The sequence below is a fragment of the Podarcis filfolensis genome (genome assembly GCF_964270895.1).
Source record: "Podarcis filfolensis genome assembly, chromosome: 3".
In the NCBI taxonomy this organism is placed as follows: domain Eukaryota; kingdom Metazoa; phylum Chordata; class Lepidosauria; order Squamata; family Lacertidae; genus Podarcis; species Podarcis filfolensis.
The window spans coordinates 60,140,897-60,166,985 of record NC_139606.1 but is presented as its reverse complement, the minus strand read 5'-3'; the positions used below and the strand labels follow the sequence as shown (position 1 = coordinate 60,166,985).

General features: G+C 39.7%; 1 protein-coding gene and 1 long non-coding RNA gene across 45 annotated transcripts in view; one reads left to right on the top strand and one right to left on the bottom strand.

Annotated features, from left to right (window-relative positions):
* Positions 1–12,481, bottom strand: part of EYA4 (EYA transcriptional coactivator and phosphatase 4) — a 117,780-nt gene extending 105,299 nt beyond the window's left edge. For 6 of the 44 annotated variants that reach the window (XM_083607707.1, XM_083607721.1, XM_083607720.1 and 3 more), the window contains exon 1: positions 12,019–12,477. The gene's annotated coding sequence lies outside the window, so the exon portion shown is untranslated. Of the gene's footprint in view, positions 1–10,770; positions 11,300–11,352; positions 11,841–12,018 lie in introns of those variants that run through there. The other 38 variants (XM_083607727.1, XM_083607729.1, XM_083607704.1 and 35 more) reach the window with 19 other exon arrangements.
* Positions 11,213–26,089, top strand: part of LOC310760027 — a 49,690-nt gene continuing 34,813 nt past the window's right edge. Inside the window, exon 1 of the long non-coding RNA XR_014546701.1 lies at positions 11,213–11,354. This is a non-coding gene — a long non-coding RNA (uncharacterized lncRNA). The remainder of the gene's footprint in view (positions 11,355–26,089) is intronic.

Below are 26,089 nucleotides of genomic sequence, written 5' to 3'. Positions count from 1 at the left end.
CCCCACACTCCAGGCACTCCATTTCCCATGAGATCACTGAAGACACTCTGGAGATGTTACCAGAACAGGGGTGGACAACATCTGGTTTTCAACATTGCGATATACCACCAGCTAAACATTCACAATATATCAATATTTCAAGGTTTCTAAGGATGGAGCTATGTAGAGGCACTGGCTGGCTTCAGAGTTTTCCCTGCATCAGATTTTTGCATAGCGCATACACACACACACAATCATGATTTGCAACATATTGCCAGGTCAAAAATTATGAAACCAGTATCACAATATAAACTTCAAACCAGTTTTGGACAATATAATTGATATATCGCCTAGCCCTATGCCAGAGGTTTGATTTTCTTCATTTAAGGCTCTTTCAGGCAGTATCCCTAAGTGTGTTTTGGAGACCCTATGAAAGTGAAAAAAATCTATATAGTAGTGTATGGAACCTCAGTCAAGCAAACCACTAGAAGTGACTTTAATGGGGCAAAGCATTGGGTTAAAGTCAGACATTTTTTTACCATACAGATCGTTGCCTATTCTATGGGTTAGTAAGTAAGGTAAGGACCCCTGACCACTAGGTCCAGTCGTGACCAACTCTGGGGTTGCGGCGCTCATCTCGCTTTATTGCCCGAGGGAGCCGGCATACAGCTTCCGGGTCATGTGGCCAGCATGACTAAGCCGCTTCTGGCGAACCAGAGCAGCACACGGAAACGCTGTTTACCTTCCCGCCGGAGAGGTACCTATTTCTCTACTTGCACTTTGACGTGCTTTCGAACTATTGGGTGGGCAGGAGCTGGGACCGAGCAATGGGAGCTCACCCCGTCGCGGGGATTCAAACTGCCGACCTTCTGATCGGCAAGTCCTAGGCTCTGTGATTTAACCCACAGCGCCACCCGCGTCCCTATTCTATGGGTTAGCATTTATTATTATTATCTATTAAGTCACTTTTTTAAAAGAAAGAAAGAATTCAAAGCAACTTACTAACTTAAAAAACAAGAATAAAGCAACTTAATACATCAATAATACAGATAAAAGCAGAACCCCATCCACTAAAAATAAGCAAGATCATTAATTAAGTAATTAAGATTAAAGATTTAAGTTTAAAATGATCTCAAAGTCATGCCCTATTTTTTTCTGTTATCAAAAGTTTTGTAGCCTTCCTTATGGCAATCCACTAATCGATCTGCAATACTCCAGATTCAAGTAAAACATTGTGAAAATTCTGGGGATTAGTCTGTTCGTTAATGTGGGTGCGACATTTTCATTTCTGATAAAGAATCTGGAAACACTAAGGAAATGACTATCCATTCCACAGTATTTTAAAGAGATATTATGTACAATAACAATAACCATAAAAACAAATGGAAATTAAACAAATATGTGGGAAGCCCCAAGCACTGATAAGAATAAAGATTGTAGACCCCACTTAGGTATAGTATGTTAAGTTTACAATCCCTTTACACTCCAATCCCTTCCAAATCAACTAAACACAGGGTATTCTGGTCAGAAAAGCAGCTAACAAGGACACATGCCAGATTCCTTACAAACAATTGTCATTTTGAAAGCATGTTTCATTATCTCCCAGTTACAAAATACTGTACAAGCCAATTTGTAAATTGCAAAATGCAACATTACTTTTCAATCTAGCTGTACACACCAAAATGATTCACTTCATCCGAACAACAAATCATGAAGAAACGTAGACATGCACACACTAAATATAAACAGTATGAATTTTGTTTTTGTTTTAGAAGTTCATTTGTTGTTAATTAGTAAAATAACAATTGTTTAAAACAGTTAAGCTAAAAAAACAAACAAAAACAGTTTGGCCATTCAAGTAAAAATACTACAAAATAAATATCCACAAATAAGTAGTTGTTATTCCTTATACAGTGTCTGTATCGCTAACAGTATGCTGCTGTATTTGCCTGCCAAATAGGCAGAAATTTGTGGAAGCAAACAGTGTACATTCCATCCAAACTAACTTTATGCCATTTTCTACAGATGTTAATTGTGGGGAAGGGGGGTTACACTCCCACAAGCAGAAGTCCTTGTGAAGTGCTTTTGCTGACAGACTCATTAGGTGAATTGTAGCCCCCTTCCCTGAAAAAACCAGCAATGAGCTTTCAATATCATTCACAAAATGAAGAGTGTTCTGCTTCAATATTATCACGGAATAATATGCCCAGCAAAACAAAACATAACAACTTGGTGCCTCACTGTGTTCTTCTTTCATCCTGGTCTGTATGCAGAACTCCTGTCCACAGTACCTCTTCCACATCAGCCCCCCTCATTATTCTCACATTAGTATTGTGTTCATAAATTGCTACAATAGAGCATAAAATCTATTATGTGTTTTGTTTACATTTAACAACACGCAAATCTGCATACCTTATATTCCTTCTACATCTGAACATAGTTGTGTAACCAACAATAGGCAGGAATACTACTGGGAAGATTTTACAACCAGATTTAGAGTATTTCAGCTAATTTATTCCTTTTCTGTCTTTTAACTTGTATTTGCAATTGTAGAACGATGTAGAAAGCTGTGCTTCAAGTTGCCATTCCTAAAAAAAATGACTTAGAAATACCTATGGACAGTATTGTTTAATCACTACTGCCACTTCTACATATCACACTCACATTCTTGTTTTTTATTCATCTATATTCAATTATCACCTGGGATGTGGCCATGAAATGTCACGTTACAAAAATTAAATATTTATATATTTAGTCTTTGAATATAATGACAAATCTGCAATTAATCTAATGCACAACTACTGATCTCCCCAACAGAGCCATGCCGGAGACAAAGGGAGGAGCAAGCATGCCTGATAGCTGACACTAAGACATTATTTTGCATCATGTCCAAATGCAAACACTATTTTGCCTCTAAACTACCGAACCAATACAGTCTATCCTGCAGACCATCGTAGAACAAATACTTCCAATAAAAAAACCTTAACAATAAAGAAGACAACTATCAAAGATATATACCAAGCTTATACAAGAAGATTATTTGTAAACTTTCCAACTCACAATATGTATTTCTGCACTGGGTGTTAGTACCATAAAGGATGCGTGTGGCACTGTGGTCTAAACCACTGACCATAAAAGTTATTTTACATGTTTTGGATTTGTAATTTTTGAGATAAACATGTAAACTTGTATTCATAATAAATACAAATAACCTGCTTTTTGTGTTTCCCTTTTTATTTTTCAATAACAAAGCACAAGACTATTATCATCATTTCTTTGTACAAACATAAATCATAAAACATGATAAGAATGGAACAAAATAGCTCACTGGGGGGTAAATACAAAACATTATTTTACAGTACATAAAAATGAGGTGATTACAATAAATCAGTTCAATGGATTCTTCAATAACCTGCTGTTCTAATATCTGCCATTCTAATAACTGGATATTTTACAGTCATTCCATTTGGAGAATTAGTATTTTGCCTTATGAAACTAGGAAACAGTATGCAGACACCACTCCCAGCAGTTTTAAATTGAATTTTGTTCTAAGCCCCAGCCCAATTTTACCTGTAAAACGGAAGTGCAGCCTTGGAAAAAAAAGTAAAGCAAGATGAGTAAGACTGTTTCTCAGTCTTGCATCTGAGTACATTTAGCATACAGCCACTGCTTCAACCTGACTTGGCAGGTAGCCTACTAGAATTTTAGGCGGTAGTCAGTCAGAGGCTATGTACAGACAATAGCTTTTCAGACTTAAAAGATTGTAGGAGAAATATTTTTCTTGTACTTCAAGGACATATTTTAGCTATTAAACCAGGCATTACAGGGGGCAGCTATTTTACAAAGCAGCAAACCCAAATTTGCCTCCAAATGTATCCTTGACAATAAATTGCATAACACCTAATCCCAGCTCTCTGTCAAGTCTTCTTCGATGGTAAGAATATCCTGACATATTTGCATGCTACATTTTAAGGTGTGCACTTCAATTATTTTGGGTGTCCACCAGAAGGTACTGAGTTGTAACTAATGGAGGATGAGCACAAAGTCATTTGTGTAAAGGGAATTCTCTGCCCCCTCCTCATTGCGGCACCCAGAGCTTCCAAGAAAAGGCTCTTGTGACATGCTAAAGGTAAAGGGACCCCTGACCATTAGATCCAATCATAGACGACTCTGGGGCTGCGGCGCTCATCTCGCTTTACTGGCCGAGTGAGCCGGCATACAGCTTCCAGGTCATGTGGCTAGCATGACTAAGCCGCTTCTGGCGAACTAGAGCAGCGCACGGAAACGCCGTTTACCTACCTACCTTCCTATTTATCTACTTGCACTCTGATGTGCTTTCGAACTGCTAGGTTGGCAGGAGCAGGGACCGAGCAACGGGAGCTCACCCCATTGCGGGGATTCGAACCGCCGACCTACTGATCGGCAGGCCCTAGGCCCTGTGGTTTAGACCACATCACCACCCGCGTCCCCGTGACATGCTAGAGACCCTTTAACAGAGCTGCATAGGACATTGAAAGTGAAACGGAAATTTGGTTAGAGGTAGTTTATATGGCCCATAATACGTACAATGATCCTCACTGTGTATACCTGTGGGCAAAAATAGTTTAAGTTGCTGAAAAATAGAGTCTGTAGACTCATCATAACCTACAAAGCTGGTTTGTAAAATAATTTATCACATTCCTGAGCTCCTATAGCATTATTCTTTAAAAAACAAACAAACAACAGTTTATCATAAAACCTCAAAGAAATATGGTGCTGGGCAATGATGTTCAATATAAACATTATTCTTTACATACTACTAAATCCAATGGCATAATCCAACACAGAGAGTGGTTTCCACTTGTGCAACAGGACTTTACTTTCCTCTCTCCCAACACCCCAGAGTAGATTTTAAGGGTACACCTAGGACTGCAGGAAGGGGAGGAAAGTGAAGTCTCATTGTGTGAGAAGAAGTCACATAGATAGCATTGGCTAGAACCCCAAGAGTTTATAACTTCATAGAGGGTCAGCAGAAAGGAACCAAAACCAAATTAAGACCTCATATTTTAACTAAAACAACTGCACTACCACAGCCTTGTATAGCTATAGACAATTGTGCCCCACAATTCAGGAACCCCATGAAGCTTCCATGTATTCATTAAGATGCTATGCATGCCAACATCATTATTAGAGAAGACGTGTATGTACAGTCACTCACTATTCACATACAGAATTTCCTCTCCTATTGTTTTGAGTACAGAATGCTTTAAAGGCGAGGAACTCTGGTGCACACAGAGCCAATTCACCCACCGCAGATGGCTGGTGTGGAAAAGTAGTTTTCTGGTGCCGTGGCAGTTTGATATGCTAAGTATACTTTATACTAAGTGACATATACAAATACTATATTTAAAAGAAGTATGCCTATTTACTATTTTTCCAAATTACACACATCTAATTAACCAATCCAGGTTATATTCAGTTGGCTGCCTACACCAATATCAACGCTTCTGCCTTCCTTCACTAGGACCTGGATTAACAATGTCATTACTTATTGAGGTAGGTGTTTCTGCATTTAATTATGGCAAAGATTCGAAGAACTACTTTATAGAAACATTCAAAGATTCAGGGACATGCAATGGGAGTTTTTTACTTCACTACACATTCATCAGAAACTACTGTTGAAAGTCTCCTTAATTTTAAAATGTAGTGTGCATAAGGAACGCTCCCACGGGTGAGTAGAACTTTGTGTGCTGTGCTTTGTAACATAACCAATAGATTTATTAATATGTTTGCTTTTTTGTTGTTGTTTTCACTTAAACATTAAGGGCATAACACTTTACACTAGTGGGAAAATAAATTTAAACGTAACAATATAGGTTCCAACTGATGCAACACATTATTCAAGTTAATTATGAACAACTATAGGTATCAAAAAGTCTAGTCCACTATTCTAAACTTGACTAAAAATATGAAATATAGATCTTTCATTGTAATGAAATGTCCTGTTATAGTTTCATATGGAGTTAATGCAATATGCTAGTTACTATCCACTAAAAGAGAGAGAGAGAGAGAGAAAGATACAGGTCAGAAACATCTTTAGTATACCTGCAGCAATTCAGAGATTGTTACCTAGTAGGAAAACCAAATCAATTTTCCTACTTTTTCTGATGAGTTGTAAAACAGTAAGAAAAAAAATATATCAGTCACAACTAACTTAGCAGAGCACTCACAAAGCAACTGGATGGGTTTCCAAAAATACCCAACCCTGCTGTAATTATGTTGTCAGATTATGCAAAAAACATTTATATACAAAGAACACCAATCTAACAACCTGGATTAAAAGTGAGGAAAAAAATCAAATAGTACTTAGACAAAACATGGATAATTTGCACAGTAAGAGGTCTAAACTTTTAAAGCAACAAATAAAAATAACCTTCAATACTTTATATTACAGCCCTATATAGAAAGTGTTGCAAATGTATTTTTATAAATATATTTACTTATATAAGGCTATAAATCAAAGTAACTGGCTGAATTTGGAGATCACAATGGACCATGGTTTATTGTGACAAGGTGTGGCCCCACTCTTCTCCTCCTCCGGCATGGTCATGAGACATTCAGATGTTTTCACTTCCATTTCATTAACTGCAGTTTGGCATTATGACTAAACCCAACGTGTGGCTAATCTTAACTATGGTTTGTTTGAAACAAGCCAATTTAAAACCATTGGCAATGAAGCTTGCTTGGTTCAACAAACCGTAATTAAGATTAATCACACTTTAGGATTTGGACATAAAGCTAATCTGTGGTTAATCTAAAATGGAAGCGGGCACATTGTTTTCTCCACGTGGTTGCAGCAAAGGAAAAGAAAGCAGGGCACAAGAATAAGACTCACTTTTGGTCATTCCTGTCATGATAAATATGGCCTATTCTTCTTTCATGACACATAAAACCATCAATGGAATGATGGCTGTATTTCTTAAACGGCAAAGTAGTTAGTATGTAAAGCACTTCAAACTGTCTTCAGAACAAATTTGGACACAAATGGTTTGCCAAAACACAGTCTCTGCTAAACAAGGCTTGTATCCAACTAGCTCATTCTTAGTTGATTTTAGTGAGTCTACCCCAGTTATGATTGAAAGTGAATCCTAAGCATGCCTACTAAGAAATGTCCTCCTGAACTCAATAGGGTTTACTCCTAAGCAAGTGACGAGAGGATTGGGATACAATTCCCAAATTTTAACTTGAACACCTTCTATTGGATTGTGTTCATACACTGTAATCTTTATTCACTACAAAATATTAATACCTTTTTGATCTCTTAAAAAATTAATTTGTTAAAATATAAAGTTCATCTTTAATAACAATTTTTATTTTATAAGACATTAACAACACAATTCTCTACTCAGAAATAAGTCCCCTTGATTTAGATGAGAATCTCAGGCATAGAACTGTATACAACTGGTATAGAATTGCAGCCTAATAGTTCCATGCAGAATACTGGTATGAAATCTGAAGAACAATTAAAAAGGACAGAAAGACTGAAAGTTTCAAGCATCAATCTAAACTATTATGTCAAAACTTGCATATTCAATTAGCACTTTTCATTGACAGGGAAAGGTATCATTTATAAAATACTCTTTTTTAAAAAGACAAAAATGATGTGTTCTTAGTAAAACTGCTTTGTTTACATTCAAATCATTGATTGAACTGTAAAATAGTCACAAAGTATCAATCTATTTGTGCTACAAATTTTTAACAAAGCACTATTAACAATTTGCTTTCCAACTGTAACTAACATTTATTTATTTTTTAAAAATACTTACCGTATTTTTCCATCTATAAGATGCCCCCCATGTAAGACGCCCCCTATTTTTGGAGACTAAGATTTAAGAAAATGGGGGAAATGGCCCGAAGTATAAGACACCCTCTAATTTTTGACATTATTTTTAAGGGAAAAAACCTAGTCTTATTCACGGAAAATTGCATCTTTCTATTAATTGCATACACAGAATATTGCATCTTTCTATTAATTATGTCCAAGACAGCAGTGAGAACAAGGCTGAAGCTACAAAGCACATTCAAGCCTGTGGCATTGGTGTAAGACACTACACTGGGCTTGATATTGTTATCAAATCCGATGTATCGAGGATTTATATATTTTTAAAATGCTTGAAACTACATTGTGTTTTAACATAGAGTATTACTCACAACATTATTTATCTTTAGTTCATTTCTATTAACTGAAGGTTAAATAATTAAACAAAATCAGTATCTAGCTATCTGAAGCTATTTTGTAAAATTCCAAGTTCATCACTAGTTTGAAATGTGAGAAAAGTGAATACTTTGGGGGAACATGTTAAACTTTGATCACACAAAGCAGATAAATGTGCAATCTTCTGTTCTACAACAAGGTTTTAGGGAAAAAGAAGCAGGGGTGCAATTGGTGCTCGCTGTTGCAACTGAATGAAGTGTCAATATCCCATGTTTTCAACAACCACAGAGAAATCATTCTAAGATTTCTCAATAGTGAGTCACTTACAAAGAAGCACTAAAAACATATTATATGGAAGTAAATTGTTCCAGTTATTTATAATAATAATATTGTTATTTTTAATATTAAAACCCTACTTGCTTTTTGTTCAGCAATGGATTTTAGAGAACCACTTCTCCATTTATTTCTTCAAGCAACGATTTGAAATATTTACTACCAGACAGTACCTAATTTTAGGTTTTAAGTGCTTTAACAGCTCTATGAAATATGATCAGCAGCTGCTATATAAAACTATGCCAAATAAACTCACCATATAAAAAAAGAAAACCTGCTTTTTAAGAAAGGGTTCATAAGTCTTCATTTTCAAAAGTTAAAATAAAAACCTTTACAAAAAATAATACTCAGATATAAGTGATTGAGCAATCAACCCAAACCCCATACCAACTTTCCTTTTCAGGAGGCAAAAATCATTACCTGAATATGAAGCCCTACAGAAGTCAATATAAGATACATCATTAACATATTACATATTCTGTTGTCCTCTTTCAAGAATATGATAATATTTGAGGACATGACAAATGATAATTTACAGGGTAACATGGTATCAACCCATCAGAAGCAACAAGATGGCACATTTGATATGTGACCATTTAACTGCAACTACAACAAAATACTGTAGTTATGCATGTTTGCATCTCAAATTTGCATCAATGGCCTAAAAAGATGTTGTGATCCCCAATCCTAAAAAACGTTTATTTGAAAGTAAGTTTCACCGATAACAGGAGAACGACCAAGATTATGTGCTTAGGAATGCAGATTTAAATATGCATCTCTAATGAATTTATGTAATAAATCATTGTGAGCTATACTACTGAGAAACTCAAGAATAGTATGGCAGCATGACCTAGAATTCTGTCCATGAGCTCTCTGTCAATTACTGTCAAAACAGGTTTCTATTGCACAGGAACAAAGGGTTCCAAAAACATTGTGCCAGATGAAATAAGCATACACTGAATATATGCTAGTATACTTCAAAGCAATAGGGAAAAAGTATTACATTACTAATTGCACCCATAACACATCTGTAAATATGTGGCTTTCATTTTGTGGCAAGACTTAAAGTTCCATTACAATATAAACAGAATAGAAGTGCTAGAGATTATTTTATATATGAGCTTGTTCTTTCAAAGATAGATAATAAAGCACTGAATAAAACTATGTCAAAATAAGTGAGAAAGTTTGTATTCTCGGTGTAATGCAGCGAGAATGAAGTATGGCGCTGATATACAAAACCTATGTGCCTTTACTACAGCTTTATTGAGGGAAAGTAAAGCAGTGCTCGTAAACCTAAGAAAAGTTGGCTTAGAACTCCACAATTTCTTTCTTTAAAAATCTGATCAGAGAGAAGGGAATATATAGGACACATCAAATTTGAATCAAATTATGATGTACTTTCTTACTCTAATTAACCAGTAAATGTATCAAAAATGTATTTTGATCAAAACACTATCTTTCAAAGTAAATTTAATTCCATATTAAAGATATGTGAACTACTAATGGTAATGGGATATTCTCTGCAAACTTCTATTCATGGGGATTGTGGAATAAAAGCAACATACATTTTGTTTTAAAAACTTTGACCACAGGGTAAAATATCAAACAAATGACAATTATGTAAGATTTCAATACCAGTAATTTTCTCACAGGTAGACAAAACCCCATTGTCAATCCCTGAATCTTCACTGGAAAAGCAGCACTTCATACGCCAATGGTTTTTCAATGCATGACAATGAAATTGATGCAAAGGTAAGGTGATCATCAGATTAAAAAAAGCAGACAATGGAAGTTTGCATGTAGACACATTTTACCAATTCACATTTCCCCACCAATGATTCAACGGCCTCAAGGTAAGAGAAAAAGAACGTTAAAACAACATACCATGCAACCATAAAGCCAAAAGCTACCCTTCAGCTCTTTTATAGCAGATTTTGGGAGTGTCTAATGACAGGCAGAAAGTCAAACTAATGGCCAAAAGCCCACTGGGACGAACACTGAGAATTCTATTACTTCAAGTATGTACATACACACCAGACCTCTCCACGTGGAAGTGGTTTCAGAGCAAAACATAAGCCCCGTTATAGTGATTATTACACCTAAGCGAAGATCACGATACTCCCTGAGATCAGGAAAGTTCCTTCGCCCCCACCCACCACCCACCAGCACCACATAAACAAAGCAGTAGCTGCTTTGTGTACATGCACACACTCGGTTTTTCTGAAAGAGAGTGAAACAAACAAAAAGCCGCTTGAGCTCTGTACCTTTCTACTAGTCTAGAAATCTATCTGTATTTTACGTTTGCGCCAGCCTGAACAGCACCTATATCCTTTAAAACAAAAAACCAACTGCGATGTTGCTTTAAAAAAAAGAACGTAAGACGGAGGCTGGGAAGTCCCAGGCTCTTCAACGGAGCAGAGTAATATATATTCCAGATCCAAGCTTTACAATCCAAGTCCAGGGGAAAGAAAAACAGTTTACGGTCGTTCCCAAAAAGTTGGCATCAATTCCCACCGTTCGCAGAGCGACTTTCTTAATTCTACGACCTCCATGCGTGCAATTTCCATTTGCTGGCAAGTTGCACAACACCAGCCCTCGCACCGAAACTTTCAAGAGACTTTTTTGCGGTCAAGAAGGGGGGGGGGAGAACCCTACCCTACCCCGCACCCAGACCGTGCCCCTCTCTCTCTCTCCCCGGAGCTGAAACACCACACCGCCCTGGCTCGGGTCGAGCAGCTCGCCCAGGGGGGACCCGGAGCGAAGGCGAGCCTTTGAAACAGAAACCCGGAAAGCGACGGCGACGAGCAGCGCAGCGAGATCAAAAGCGGCCGCCTGATTTCTCTTACCGGTATGTCACGTTTGTTATAATGGCATAAGAAGCCGAGGAAGGAAACCCGAGACAGAATCGCCCCGGCGAAGTGGGGATTCAGGAGAGAGAACGAGGCAAAAAGTTTTGCGGTTGTTTTTCCCTGGACGCCCCTCGATTTCCTCTCGCCCCCCGTTACGGGGCAAATAACGAGGCGAGGTCACCTGGAGGGAGTCAAGAGATTTGAGGCGGGGGGCACCAAGTCCCTGCCGAGTCCAACCACCGTCGCCCTCGTCCCCCTCTCGGCAAAATGTCGCGTGTTTCTGCCGTGCACACAAACACACGCCCGCTCGCCCTCTCTGCTCCTGGACCTCGTCCCGTGACGCGAAGGGCAAAATGGGTTTCGGTAGCTCCGCGGACGCGGAACGGACCTTCACCCCCCCCCCGCGCCAGACAAGGCGCCGTCGGGCCTCCTCGTCAGCAGCTGAGCTGGGGGCTGCTGGGCATGTTTGCCTCCGGAGGAGGAGGAGGAGACACTCGCTTGTGGGGGCTGTTTAAGAGGAAAGCGGCGTTAGATAAGGGGCGGCGGTGTTTGGGGGGGGAGGAGAGGGATGTCCCCCACATACACCAGGGAAGACCCCCTCTAGGGAAGCAAATGGTAGAAACTGAGGAAGGAGGGGGAGGGAAAGAAAAGAGGCGCACTCACCTTCTCCTGCCACCACTTTTATTCCCGTGCTCGCCGCTCCGCCTTTATTGATTGATTCTCTTCCCTGTTCCAAGTCGAGGCAAAAAAATAAAAAAGGGGGTGGGGGCACCCCTTCCAAAGTTGTGCTTCCTCCCACCACCACTGTCTTTCTTCAAGTAGTTAAGGAAGAAGGGGGGAAAAGTACAACTGTGAGGAAAACAAAAGAGAGCAGCTTTCCGTGAGGAGAATTGGAAAAACTAAAACACGCACCCAGGCGCGCGCGTGAGGGGAGTTGGGAGGAGGCGCGGGGGGGGGGGAGGAAGCGCGCCACGTTGCCCAACTTTCTGGATGCTTTCTTGTTTTTGCCCTTGTGGAGGGAGCCGTGGCAAGTTTTGTGGTGGCGCGCTCGGCCGCGGGATAACGTCGGCGCGTGCGTTTATTTATGTGTGCGTGTGTGAAGGAGGAAAGGGAGAAGCATGTTTACAGCAGCGGCTGCTCCCTCTCGCTATTGGTTGTTTTCTCGCGCGGGCATTGGCTGGTGGCGCTACGTTGGCGGGAAGAGGCACGTGCACTTCGGGCCGTTGGCCTAGCCCCTCCCACGCCGCCGACCCTGCTGCGCGCGCAAGTTTCCTGCTGCCCCGCCCCTTCTTCAGTTTCCCGCCGGTTCCGAGAAGAAGGGAAGGTGCGCTCAGCCTCCCTTGGGGATAGAGCCATTTTGCCCGAGAGGAAGGTGCTTGCCCAATAATGGGGAGAAGGTTTCCTAGCCTCCGCTTGCAGTGATTTGAAAGCAAACAAGCATGGCCTTCGTATTCTGCTTGGATCCCTCCCAGCCCACCCACCTCAACTTCACACTGGGCAGCCCACAGCCCTGAATCCCTGAAGCTGGGGTTAAAACAGGGTGCATTGAGTGATGGTGAGGGACACTGGCGAATTTCTGTCAGGTAACAAAACGGGAGTGGGCAGACTTCAGGCCTGTGGGATCTACTCTAGATTTTTTTTACTAAAGCTCCAGTATTTGCCAACTAGAGCCTTGCGCAAAAGGCATACATATAGAATTGAATAATTGTTTCCAGTAGCACCAGATGGATTTTACAGCCCTTCCACACACAGCAATCTGCGCCTCCCTTCCCCAAAGCTTTCTTCATTTCAGTAGTAGTATTTAGGGCAGCAAGGGGTTCATTTTGTTGATGCTATTGTTAAACAACTAGGAGTCAGAAATCTACTTGCCCATCTAATGCGTGATGCCCAGTAGATCCAGAGCTGCCTTCCGCTCACGCTTGCCCATACAGAGCCTGCTGGATGTTTGGATTATGGCAAAGCATAGTGTAGGCAGCTTACTTCGCTACATTCCGCAGTGGATGTCTCGGTCTTCTCTCATGCACTGCTTTTGCATTGCTTCAGCTGGAGATCAGGAGGCAGCACAACACTGGGGGCGTGTGGTTTCTGCCCCACTGCCATTTTAGAATTATCAGTCATAGGAGTTGAGTGGGGAAAGTGTGCTTGGATCCTAAGATGGCTAGACTATGATCTGTTTATCTGTTCTTCAACTTGGGGTGCCATAACTCCCATCATTTCCAGCCAGCTTATCCAGTGATCAGGTATGATGGGAGTTTTAGTTGAACAACAACTGAGGACCCAGTGTTCAACGAAATGGATGTAATTTGATGAAGGCAGGTTTAAAAGTGCAACAGATAAATAATACAGACAAATCCAATGAGGAAAAATATAGCAAGGACTATTAGCTATAATAGCTGCAAATGAAACCTCCATGTTGATTACAAACTGGGGACAAATGACAGGAATGGCTATCATCATATCTTGCATATCAGTCTCACAGAGGGAACTAATTAACCTGTGAGGGAAACCACAAAAGTCTGAAAGTTTCCCCTTCCTTAGGCATCTGGTTTTGTGTGGGATTCTACTTGTACAGGTGCACTTCTGTACCAGGGTTCACACTACCAAGATAAGGCAGCTCACCTCAGGTGGTGGATTTTAGGGTACTATTGAATACTTTCAAATTATTATTTACCATGTATGTTTAATCATAAACTCAACCTCTTCAGTGGTGCTTAATCCCAGATAAGTATACATAGCATTGCAGCCAAAATTTCCTATTACAGTTTTGCAACTGGGAGAACGCAGGAACTATTTGAATTTTCTGCCTTAGGAACCAATATATCTTGGACTTTGAACTTTGTCTTTGCTTTACACAACTATTTACAAAGGAAAAAGTCGATGGATGGTTGTTTCTCTGTTGGGTTGTTTTTTTGTTTGTTTTTTTGTTTGTGTGTGTAGTATTACTTTGAAGAGATGTTGGTTTTAAGTGTGTTACCAGAATATGCACATCATGCTTATTTTTCTGTGCTTGGTGTGAAACACCACTCATTCCCAAGACTAGAAACTTCGGTCTGTTGTAACTTTCCTTGCCTTACACATACAACCAAATACCACCTGTATCACTGATCTGAGTGTTTGCTCACACATCAATCACAGTTAATACTACACTATTAAACCCATCACTGGTGTGCCCAAGGCCCGCATGACTCCCCCGGCAATCAAAGTTGTTACTTCTTTGCCCAGTAATATTTTTAGAGTGCCAGTGAAGCAGAATGTGATCACAGTTGTGCAAACAAAATTCCTTATACCGTTGCAAGAAGATGCTGCAGAACAACGCTTGGCTCACTCTATTTTTCATTATTTGTGTCCCAGGACCCTCTGAGTCTGTGACTGTGATTATAAAACGTAGCCATTTCTAATGGCTCTAAGTATACAAGCCTTTTTGTTAATAGAACAGTTTTAGCTTAGTGTCATCTAACTGCTTATTCATATTCTAATGAAGAACCAAAAACACAAAAGGTAATATATTGATCCAAATGGGAAACAGAGGATAAGTGGTGATGGTTCTTGTTGTTTCTCCTTTTCTTTTTGTTGCCTTTCAGGTCAGGCTTTTCAGAGTTTTATAGTGCTACAAACCTCCAATGCCTGTTTAATCAGAGATAATAACAGACCCAGAATGTGGCTGCTAAGGTTTTGGCAAGGCCAGGAAAGTAAGGTGTTCCATTTATTTTGATCCTTCACTAACTTCCCTGGTCTTCACTAACTTCCCTGGTTGCCAATTAGTTTCTGGGCTCAGTTCAAGGTGCTGGTTTTGACTTTCAGAGCCCTAAGCAGCCTGGGACTAGGATATAGCCTTTTCCTCTACAAACCTGACAGAGGAGTCCATTTCATCCCAAAGACCCTCCTCCATGTTTGCTTGCCAGCAAGTTGGCATGGAGAGGTGTGCTTTCTCAGTTATGGCTGAGATTTGGAACACCAACTCCAGAGAGGTACACCTGGCCTTCATCACTGCCTGCCTTTTTGTGGACAGTGAATACCAAATTATTCCAGCATGGTTCTAATGTGAGGTCAATTTAATAGAAGAATGGAGAAAAAGCGGGTGGAGAAAACAAAAGAACAACCAAATTCAGAGCCCTGCCAGTCTTGCATGAGTCAGAGCAGCTGGACAGAAAACAAGTATGCCAGTTTCAGTGTTGGCCAGCAAACCCAAAGCTAGCAGCAGAGGAGCGACAACGATGGAGGATCCTGGGGCTGAAAATAGTGGCCTCTGCAAGGTTGACTACCAATGTAGAATAAATTATAGTACCCTATGATCATGGGATTGCACCCTAAATATTGCTATTTAAATTATTCAGTGTTTGTTTTATTAGTAGCTATGTTTATATTAAAATTGTGAGCTGACTAGCATATAGGTTCTATAGAAAATCAGAATGGGGGGGGGTTGTAATAAAATATATAAATAATAAAATGAGTATAGGCAATGTTAGGTGCTTCATAACACCTTCAACTCACTCCTTAAAAAAATTGTCTGTCTCCAGCTTCAGCAAACTTTTAGAAGCCTTACAGGAAAAGGGCCTCAGATGATATAACACTAGCAAAAAGGACAATTTGCACAGACGCCATACAAAATTGATCTGCACATATATATTGCAAGGAGACTGTGTGTGTTCAAGTGTACCATATGGACAGAGAAACCACATGGTGGGACCATTTACATACCCTGCCACTGCCTGAGTATTTATGCCTGTGTGATTCTTGCATGGAAGTGTTACTGGAGCCAGAGGATAGCTGCTATCATGCTGTTGTGGTAATGTATGAATTAGCTCCAAGTCTGCTTCTCAGTTGAATCAAAGGATAGAATGGCAACATGCCTGACCCCATTCCATCCAGATACAAGAAGCTTTGTACTTCCTACCTACCCACCTTGCATTATTTACCTAAGAGCTTGAAATCCATTGTGAAAGCGTTTCTTTTTGACACAAAGTTTTTGCTTCCCTTGGGTTCCTGTCTCCATGATCCTAAATACACTGTGTGGTCGAGGGCAGTCCCAATCCATTCCTTTTCTTTTGACAAGATTCTTTGTAGGTCAAGAACAAGAGCATGTGCTGCAAGGCACACAATTCCTTTATTTTGCCTTATTTTATACTTTAGCAGGCTTTCTTTCGTCTGAAAGCAAGTTCATCAATCTGTAGTAGATGATATACAGGAGATCTTGCCAGTGCTTCAGAGCCTCAGATTCTTACAAAGTAAAAATGAATGGGGTTATTTTTACCATGGTTCTCAGATTTCAAGTTTTAAAAAGAGAGAGAAAGATATCTACCCTCTTCAATAACTCAACATGTATAAGAGTTCAGCTGTGGATTCAGTGATAAGTTACCACAGACAAACGATTGTAAACTTGAAGTTCCAACTATGCCTGCAGATTTATTAAATAACACATATTTTTTGATTAGAAGTTATTTAATTCACAGTTAAATATATCTTTAAATTTTAATGCCTAAGCAAGGATGAAAAATATGATATTCTTAATCATGAATCTTCGCAGTTTTAAATATTTACATAAATATCAAGCTTTTTCCGAAGCAATGTAAGTTTTTGAAGAAATTGTTTAATTTAAGCAGGGTTTTGTGTGTGTGTTAGATTTACTGTAATACCAATTTCCATAGCTAGCTAATATCCCAATGTCGTCCCCAAATTCCACTCTCCTCTGGCTTCTGGCACCTAAGGAAATAGGCTGGGGATGAAGCAAATGGAAAGTGCCACAAGTTCAAGGTTTGAAACACTATAGTGCCGTTTAAAGAGGAAGAGCCAAATGTCAGTGGTAGAGCACCTGTTTTGCATGCAGAAAATCCCAGGTTCAATGTTTGGCATCACCCAGTGGGGCTGGAAAAGACTTGTCTGAAGAGAACCACTGCCAATTAGTGCAAACCATACCAGGCTAGATAGACCAGTGGTAACAAACAGCCCTCCTGTGTTGCAAGATGAAGCCAGCCACTTAGGACAACAGAATTTAAGGGATACATGGAGGCTGAAATTGATATCTGAATGTTGCAGCGGTATTTTTTTGTAAATGGTGGCCCTAGTTCAAGGTGCAAATACATGCCAAATTGTCCATTGTAATTGTTTCTTATGGATAGAAACATTTATTGATACAGTGGTACCTCACGTTACATACGCTTCAGGTTACATACGCTTCAGGTTACACACTCCACTAACCCAGAAATAGTGCTTCAGGTTAAGAACTTTGTTTCAGGATGAGAACAGAAATAGCGCAGCAGCGGCACAGCAGCAGCGGGAGGCCCCATTAGCTAAAGTGGTGCTTCAGGTTAAAAACAGTTTCAGGTTAAGAACGGACCTCCAGAACGAATTAAGTACTTAACCCGAGGTACCACTGTACTGTTAATCAATCCATACTTCTGATTTTACTGTTACCACAAATGTCATTTGTGGCATTTTGCCAAAAGCAATCAGCACCTTAATCCTGGTTATAAAGAGTTGATTTTTATCAGGAAAGTAGTCAGATATGTTCCCTGTGAAATGGTATTCACCCCTAATTATGGTTTGTAAACAGTATGTATAGCTTCTAGCTCGGGGATTGACCTTAATCCTATTGCTAAATCTATACACTGCATGCACAGGTCTCATTAAAATAGATGAATTTAATGTGTACATAATTGCATATTTGTCTATTTCGTTTATTTTCAAACAGTTCGGTCTGCTGCTTCCTTCCACATGTGAAATCTGTGATGTGAATCTACAGCTCCCACACATAACAAGCATTTTTCCATGAGCTTCAATGTTAGGAGTACTGCAACAAAATAATGAGGGAAGTTCCCCCATTTTCTTAGTTCCTTCTAAAGATTTGCTTATTCTGTATGAATACATGAGATGCAGGCATAATATTCTTTTCCCAAGATGTTCAGGGCTCTCCATCACTCTTTCCACTTTCTTGGCTTCCCTGCCTCCTCAGCTCCTCTGCTTCACAAGCTACCTGTTACCCTGGCAGCATTTCAGAGCACTATTGCCTCCTATGCCTAGGCCCCTGTGAAGGAAAATACTGTTTTCTATTACCTAGAAATAAAAATGTGCATATAGATTCATTTGGGTACTTAGGGGTTAACTTATTAAGCCTGACCTTTTCCAAAGATCCGGCTTTGGAAGGTGGGGAAATCATTGAAGATGTGAAGGTTGAAGGGTCACAGGTGGCCTGTGTGGAGTTGGGAATTAAACCTGTGAATTGGGCAATCAGGTACTCAGATGCTATATTTGGGAGCATCTGCCTTTGAGAGTTTAGATCATGATGGATCTCCGCATGATAAGGAGGAAAAGTAAGATGTCCTAAGAAGAAAAAGGGAAGAGCTGCGACTCTTAACGAGGTTTTGTAACTGGTAACTCCTTTTTTGTATATATAGAAAGAATGTTACCGTGAGGGACCATTTAGTTTTCAGGGAAAGTGGATGGTCTTTTAGCCCTGCATTTACAGGGAAGAATACATTTGCCGCATGCTCATTTGAACACTCTGAATACTTGTTTATATTTATCATTATCACCCCCAAAAATCAAGCTTTTAAAGATAATGTTATATCTAGCTCTTCCAAAAGAAATACATTGGAGGGATTAATGTATATGAGTGCACACGCGTGCATCTGTGCTAAATTTAGCTTGCAAGAGGATTTGTGATTTTCCAAGAAGGGTATAACTATTTGGTGGCAATCAAGTGCATGATGGCATTCTTCCTCTTGATCCAATACAGGAAAGCACTTAAGTACCTCCTCAAATCCAGGAGACTACATTAGTACCGTGATTCCTACTGCTAGGCCCCATTTTTACATTCCCCAGTAATCAGGACTCGGAAACAGTGGAAGGATATGGGAATACGGCACCTCATGTCATTCAGCAATTCGTCTGGATGACTAAAACCCTCTGGATAACTAAAAACTCCCAAAGGCCTGCTTCCAAGCCAGTATTTATCAATTGGGAAGATGGTTTCAGTAATATAACTGCTAACAATCGGATCTGAAACAGCAGGGAGAAAAATGAGGTAGCTCTTTAGAGACCCCATTTGAGACACGGAGGATCCTCTTGAGAGAAGTAAGTGAATGTTAAATGTGGCGCAGCTGCTGACTTAACTTTCAGAGCGAACAGCGTGCCCTGGGGATTTTCTCATAAATATCAAATGATGCAGGACAACCCAGCAATGAATGAAGAACATAAATTGTTATTGGAAAATGTATATGAAAATGTATACCTATTTTATTTTCATTATTTATTTGCAGCACGTTATTGCCCAGCTGAAACGGTGGTTGGCACAAATAACAACTCAATGAGTAACAACAACCTCTTCATGAAAGATTTTTCAATATATTAATATAAGCAATGTGAAGGATGCACACCAGTTAAATTTATTGAAAGGAGTTCATTTGAAAACTCTTGGTATACAATATACCAAGGCAACACACAACCGTACATATTCTTTTCACTTACATAATTAGTATATGACATGGCTGATAAGATTGCTTCCCCCCTCCCCGATTATTACTAGAATTACTTTCACTTTCTGCTCGAGATGATGTTTAAAGTTTCAGTCCTAGCTACATGGGAGTAAACCTGATTGAATTCGGCTGGACTTGTTCCTGAGTAGATATTGTTAGATTTGTCCTGTCAGTTACTTAGGGTGGTCCCCCCCCATGTGCTTTTGATGTAGTTCCTTCTGTTGCATTTTAATTTCCATGTTGTTTGTATTTTCAGTTATTTATTTTATTCTGTTTGTATACTGCCCACCTAACTTAGTTCTCTGGATGCTCTACAGAAACATTAAAAATGAACAAATGCAGTTCAGACTTTTACAAAGTAAAAACACTGGCTGATATTTGGTTAAGCTTCTTAGCACTGTGGCACTAGCTGAGAAATATGCTCACGAAAGAGGAGGGAAGGCGGTTTTTGGAAATTCCCTCTCTCCTCAGCAGCCTCCCAGGAAATCTGTCCTGGAGGATTGCGGGTCCTTCTAGATTAGAACAGGTTTTCAGGGGGCCTATCTGCCACCCAAGATATGCTTATTCTGAATGAATACATGAGATGCAGGCATCATCTGTGGATGCACACACAGCTTCTCTTTTTCCAAGATGTCTAGGGTTCTCCATCAGACTCTCCATCTTCTTGGTTTCTCTGCCTCCTCAGCTCCTCTGCTTCACAAGCTACCTGTTGTCCTGGAAGCATTTCAGAGCACTATCATCTCCTATGCCTAGGCTCTTGTGAAGGAAAATACTGCTTTGCATTAGAAGAAATATAAATCTGGTGCATGTAAATTCATCTGCGTACTTTGGAGAACGTCAGGCTTAATAAGTTAACCCTTAAGATCAAACTGGTAGGTGGGGAAAATATTGAAGACGTGAGACTCGAGGGACAATCAAAATAATGCATATTCAAGGTAATAATTAAACCATATATTTAATTTCCCATCCTTTAATGGCACCCAAAATTTGTAGGTGACTAGCTCACTTCCCTTAGTGCCATCCATATATGTAATCAGTCTAAGAAATAATGATCAACTCTCCAAGATTATGTAACCTCTCAAAAACTGGTATTAACACAAAAGTGAACGTCAGCATAGCTATTTCCTTCCCTTCTTTCAATTATATCCAAGTTATTCTGTGCAGTTATATTCTGTTTACAGGGGTTATTTCTTTCCTTTCTCAAAGCACAACTTTGATCCATCTCGTTGGATCTTGTTTTCCCAAGAAGTGAGATCTTTTAAAAAGTACTATTGGATTGTATTAGAAGTCCTTGAAAGTATACAGTGGTTAGATTCATCTAATTTTTGATGATAACCAGTCTCATGATACTTCCCAGCCTCAATGAATGCATTTACTTTTCTCTGAGAAGGATAGCAGAGATGGCTTTAAACCAAAAACTCAAGAGGTGAAACTACAACTAAAGCTATTCAACCTATCGTTTCCTTTCAGAGAGATCATTTCCTCTTGGCACCAAGCTCTTTGCTTTTGTCGTTCAACAAAAATGTTGTTTAACCACTGTGCACAGACTCAAACATAATGGATTATGGATTTTATGAAGCTTTCTGCCTCTGCTAAAAAGGTTTCCTTCTTTTATACATGAATTATTTTAACATTCATAGATTTGCCACACAAAGACAGATGCACACAAAATGGTAAAGTCAAAATGAATTGTTAGAACCATGCAAGTGATGTGCATCTGGCTTTTTTTGGGGGTGGAGGGAACCAACTTCAGTTTATCCATCAAATACTATGCCCTAACTCAGCTGAAGGGTATATGCATGTGGAAGCAAGCTTCTTTACATATACTCCAAATGGATGGAGAACTTCATGCACAAATGAAAGCTGCACAGACAATTCCTTCTTTGCTCAACTGAGACATTATTCTAAGCATATGAGAAAAGTTTGTCCATCTGACATTTCATGTGACTGGTATCCCACTGAAAAACTGCTCTGTATGCAGCATGAGCTTACCAGATGGGCAGGGTATAAATAATAATGTTGTTGTTGTTGTTATTATTATTATTATTATTATTATTATTATTATTGTTGTTGTTGTTGTTGTTGTTGTTATTATTATGCCCAGATAAGTTAATGATCCGTCTCATGTTAATTCTGCACATGTAGCACTCATCCAAATCAGCTCTTCTGCCAATCATCCTTACTTGCACCCAAAGGCACTAGAATGGCAATTTCTCCTCACAAAACAGCTGATGCGTTTCGCCCCCACTATTCAGAAAGTACTGTGGTGTTCACCCACAGCTGGATTGGGGCCAGACAATATTGTGACAACAACTTCACTAATGCATGTCACAACTTTTCATCATTCTTCTGTAAACTGTGGCAAAGCTTATCTACCGTGATATACAGACGTAATGCAAGTGTATAGCATTTTGTACAAATATATCAACTAATTATGCAACTGAATAATGAAATATCATCATATAAAAATGAGTACAGTTTCTCATTTGTATACAGACCATTTTTCCCCATTAGATTTCTGCACCCATGCCCTTTCTATCTAACATTCCTGATCCTAGCTACATTTACTTGGGGGAAGGGGAGCTAATTTAAAAGCCAAGAGGGCTTAATTCCAAGAAAATGCTTTAATTCTGAATCTGTGCGTGTCATCTGAGAAGCAAGTTTCACCGAGTTAAATGGGGCTTATGCCCAAATAAGTATGTGTGAGACCACAACCTTGGTATTAAAGGATGTGTGCAGGAATACAGAGGAGAGATTACCATAAAATTCTATAGTCTTCCATTTGAGAACCTATGTGGCATAGAGGCCAGATGTGGTAAGACACATTCAATTCCACAATGAGCCACAAAGCAGAAATTGGCCCAGTCGCTGTCTCTCACCTTAACCTACCTCACAGGGTTGTTGTGCACATGAAATGGATTGGTGGGTGAGGGGACCATGTGTACTACCCAGAGGTACTTGGAGGAAGGGTGGGATGAAAATAGAATTCATTTTAAAAATTATAAATTCACTATGTCAGAAATAATGAAAGGGCCATACCAGTACAGTACTGCTGATCCTGTAATTGTCCAATGGGAAAATATACAGTGGAACCTTGGTTCTTGAACTTAATCCATTCCGGAAGTCCATTTGATTCCCGAAACCGTTTGAAAACAAAGGCATGGTTTCTGATTGGCTGCAGGAGCTTCCTGCACTCAAGCAGAAGCCGCGTTGGATGTTCAGCTTCCGAAAAATGTTTGAAAACCAGAACACTTAATTCCGGGTTTTTGGTGTTCAGGAGCCGATTTGTTCGTCAGCTAAGCCATTCGAGAACCAAGGTACCACTGTATATATACCAGTTTAGAATAATTTTGTTGAGTGAAACAAGTCATTTGAGGTTCTGCTGAAATATAAATATCCAGATGGATAATTTTTTGTTTTGTTTTTAAAAGTATGTGAACAGAAATTGCTTGCTGAAGGCTCTATTGTAGTTTAAACACTAGCATTATATATCGAGAACAGTCTGTCTAATAGGAAAACCTGTTAAAATATTTTCCCACCACACGACTCTCCAGCCAGGAACAATTTTGAACAATGGCTTCACTTTTTTAGTAATGACACTCTGAGCAGCTCCATTGTTCAAAACTTGTCCCACAGATATCTAATTTTTAGTAGGATCAAACGTGCCATTAGCCCATATTAAGGTTTTTATCCAGAAAATTTCTCTCGTACTTTACAGACTTAAGGAAACTATGTCACCATATGTGGAGCCTGATGACACTTTCTAACTCCTGTATTATGGAAATGTATAAATGTTGTCACAGCAGCCTGATCCGTGACAGATTTGAACTGCCGCAGGGTGTTTATGGAGCATGAAGTTAAGGAGTCTGTTTTAACTCATCAGAAAGTGAGCTTAATGAATAGGCTTAAAGCCTCATCTCTTTGCTGCTGTTTTATTGTTTGTTAAATTGACTGAACTCATTCATGGTACTCAGCATAACATTGCTATTCTCACATCTACACTAGTAGCGAAAATTGTGGAAACCTTTAGGAAAAGTTGTATTTCTAAGGTTTGATGGCTCATAACATACGTCTTTTTAAGAAGAATGGCATAAAATGATACCTTGACATTATATATCATTAGAAAGATAATTTAATGCCGAATATAATGCAGCAAACTGTTGAATTATCTTTATTTTACCAAAAGTTATAGCCAAATAACCAGAAAAAGAAAGCACACCTACTTACAGGTATGTAACAAGAAGTGGATTTCCTTAAGTCCAAACTGAACAAGGACAAACAGTGAAAAGAGGTGACTGGTCACTAGAAAGTGATGTAGTAGCCCTGACCTGAATTCAATTGAAAAGTTATGAAATAAGCTTTATCGTGGTTTTCTGTGCACTTGTGTTATGGATTTGTTTGGGTCTTTTGCCTTATTTATATGCTATTGTGTTTTTGATATACCCAGAATAGAAATATTAAATCAAACCAAACCAGGACACATTCAGTGTCACTACCTTCCAGTGGCAGTGCTAAAAAAAAACATTTAAGAGGCACAGGAAAGACAAAGGGAATTTCAGGAGGAGGGTTAGAGTTCCACGTTAGAGTTCTGAAAGTAAAAGTATATTTCACTGTAATGCTCCCATCTTAAAACATATTTTCTCTGAAGCTAGTGCTAATTATTTTGATGGAGTTACCATTCAAGTACGCATACTTGGGACTGTGGCCTTATTTCAACTTAGTTTATAATTTCTATAATTTGTGAAGTATCCTTCCTGTAGATAATAACCACAGGGGTTTGGCAATTGGCAAACTTCTTGAGGAAGATTAGGACCAGATTAGCCTCCGTTCTGTCACCTCCATCCCACCAAAATAGGAAACATTCATTCTATTATTTGATAAAGCAAAAAACATTTCCCTCTGGAGACTTCTGAGTTTACTAAGTGAAGCCAGCCATTGCAGACAAAGCAGCATCGTTTAGCTGTCTGGGAGCAGGGGAAGCAACCTATATGTACTGCAGGAGTCAGATGCACAGAAGTACATCCATTACCATAAGTGCTGGTGCAGACATAATGCTGGCTCCCTGCAAACTGTGGTTTGCAAATCAGGATCCAGTCTCAGGAACAGAAGCTCCTTGTCATATATGTTCCTCCCTCCCTCTGTTTGTTTCCACAGTTCAGCACAGCATCTGCAGCAACACTAAACAGGTTCCCTCTTAACCAAGGTTTGCAAGTCTACTGCAAAATCTGGCTTTAAATCCCGGCTGAGACGGGAATCAGGTTCATAGTCATAATGTGTTGATAAAACTGAATTAAAGCTGATGGAGAATCAAAGGAGAATTTGCAGTGACTGGGAGGTGACAGGAAGAGGGGGAAGGGAGCATGCTTTCACATGACTCGGTTCCAGTTTGCAAGCCACCACTTTCACAGAGCCATTGCCCTATCTCCAGGGAACTTTGTGTTGCTGTTTGCACAACTTTGGGCACTAGTCCTAAGAGAGAACCACATGGATATGCCCAGCGATAAGGATGCTTTGCACTCTAACCCTTTGATCCGAAGACTCCTTGCAGAGTTGTATTCTGGAAGTGAAAATCCAAGGTAGGATCCTCTTCAAGGGAAATATTCTTAAGGCAGCCCTATCAGAAACAAGTGCAACTGTAATTATGATTGTCAGGACCATTGCAATTAATTACATCTGCAAGGAGTGACAGAGCCCAAAATAGCCCAAGCTGCTGGTGACCCAAAAAACCGCTCACAGCATGTCCAAGCGAGTATTTGGCAGGGAGCGCCTGAAGCTTAAAAAAAGAACCTAACCCTTTAGGCCCATGCAAGCCATTAAACATTTTGTGGAAATGTCAGGCCAGAAGTAGGAAAAGACCTTTCAATTGTTTACAGAGTGTTTTCCTCCAATTAGGGAGAACAGGTTTTAATGTTTACCTGCTTCCTCCCCCCTCCCCTCAAAAAAGAGACAGATAGGCTTACGATTTAAAAGGCAGCTGTTCAATTAAAAAATAACAATAATTCTTGCCAAGGCAGACCCCATGATTCTTATAGGGTGGGGTGAGCAAATGCCAATCAGCTTAGCAGTATTTAAAGATACGTAAGGAACTTAGCCTGGGAGCTCTGCTGACGACGTAAAACTAGGAGACATTTCCAGAAGTGTCTGTCAAACAAAGTATAAAAATAATCAGAGGTTGGTGACTGAGACTTTTGCTAGTGGCAGGACAGCACAACTGGACAGGGCTGCACCAGACTTCTCACGCCGTTGTTGCTGTTTCGCCGGCT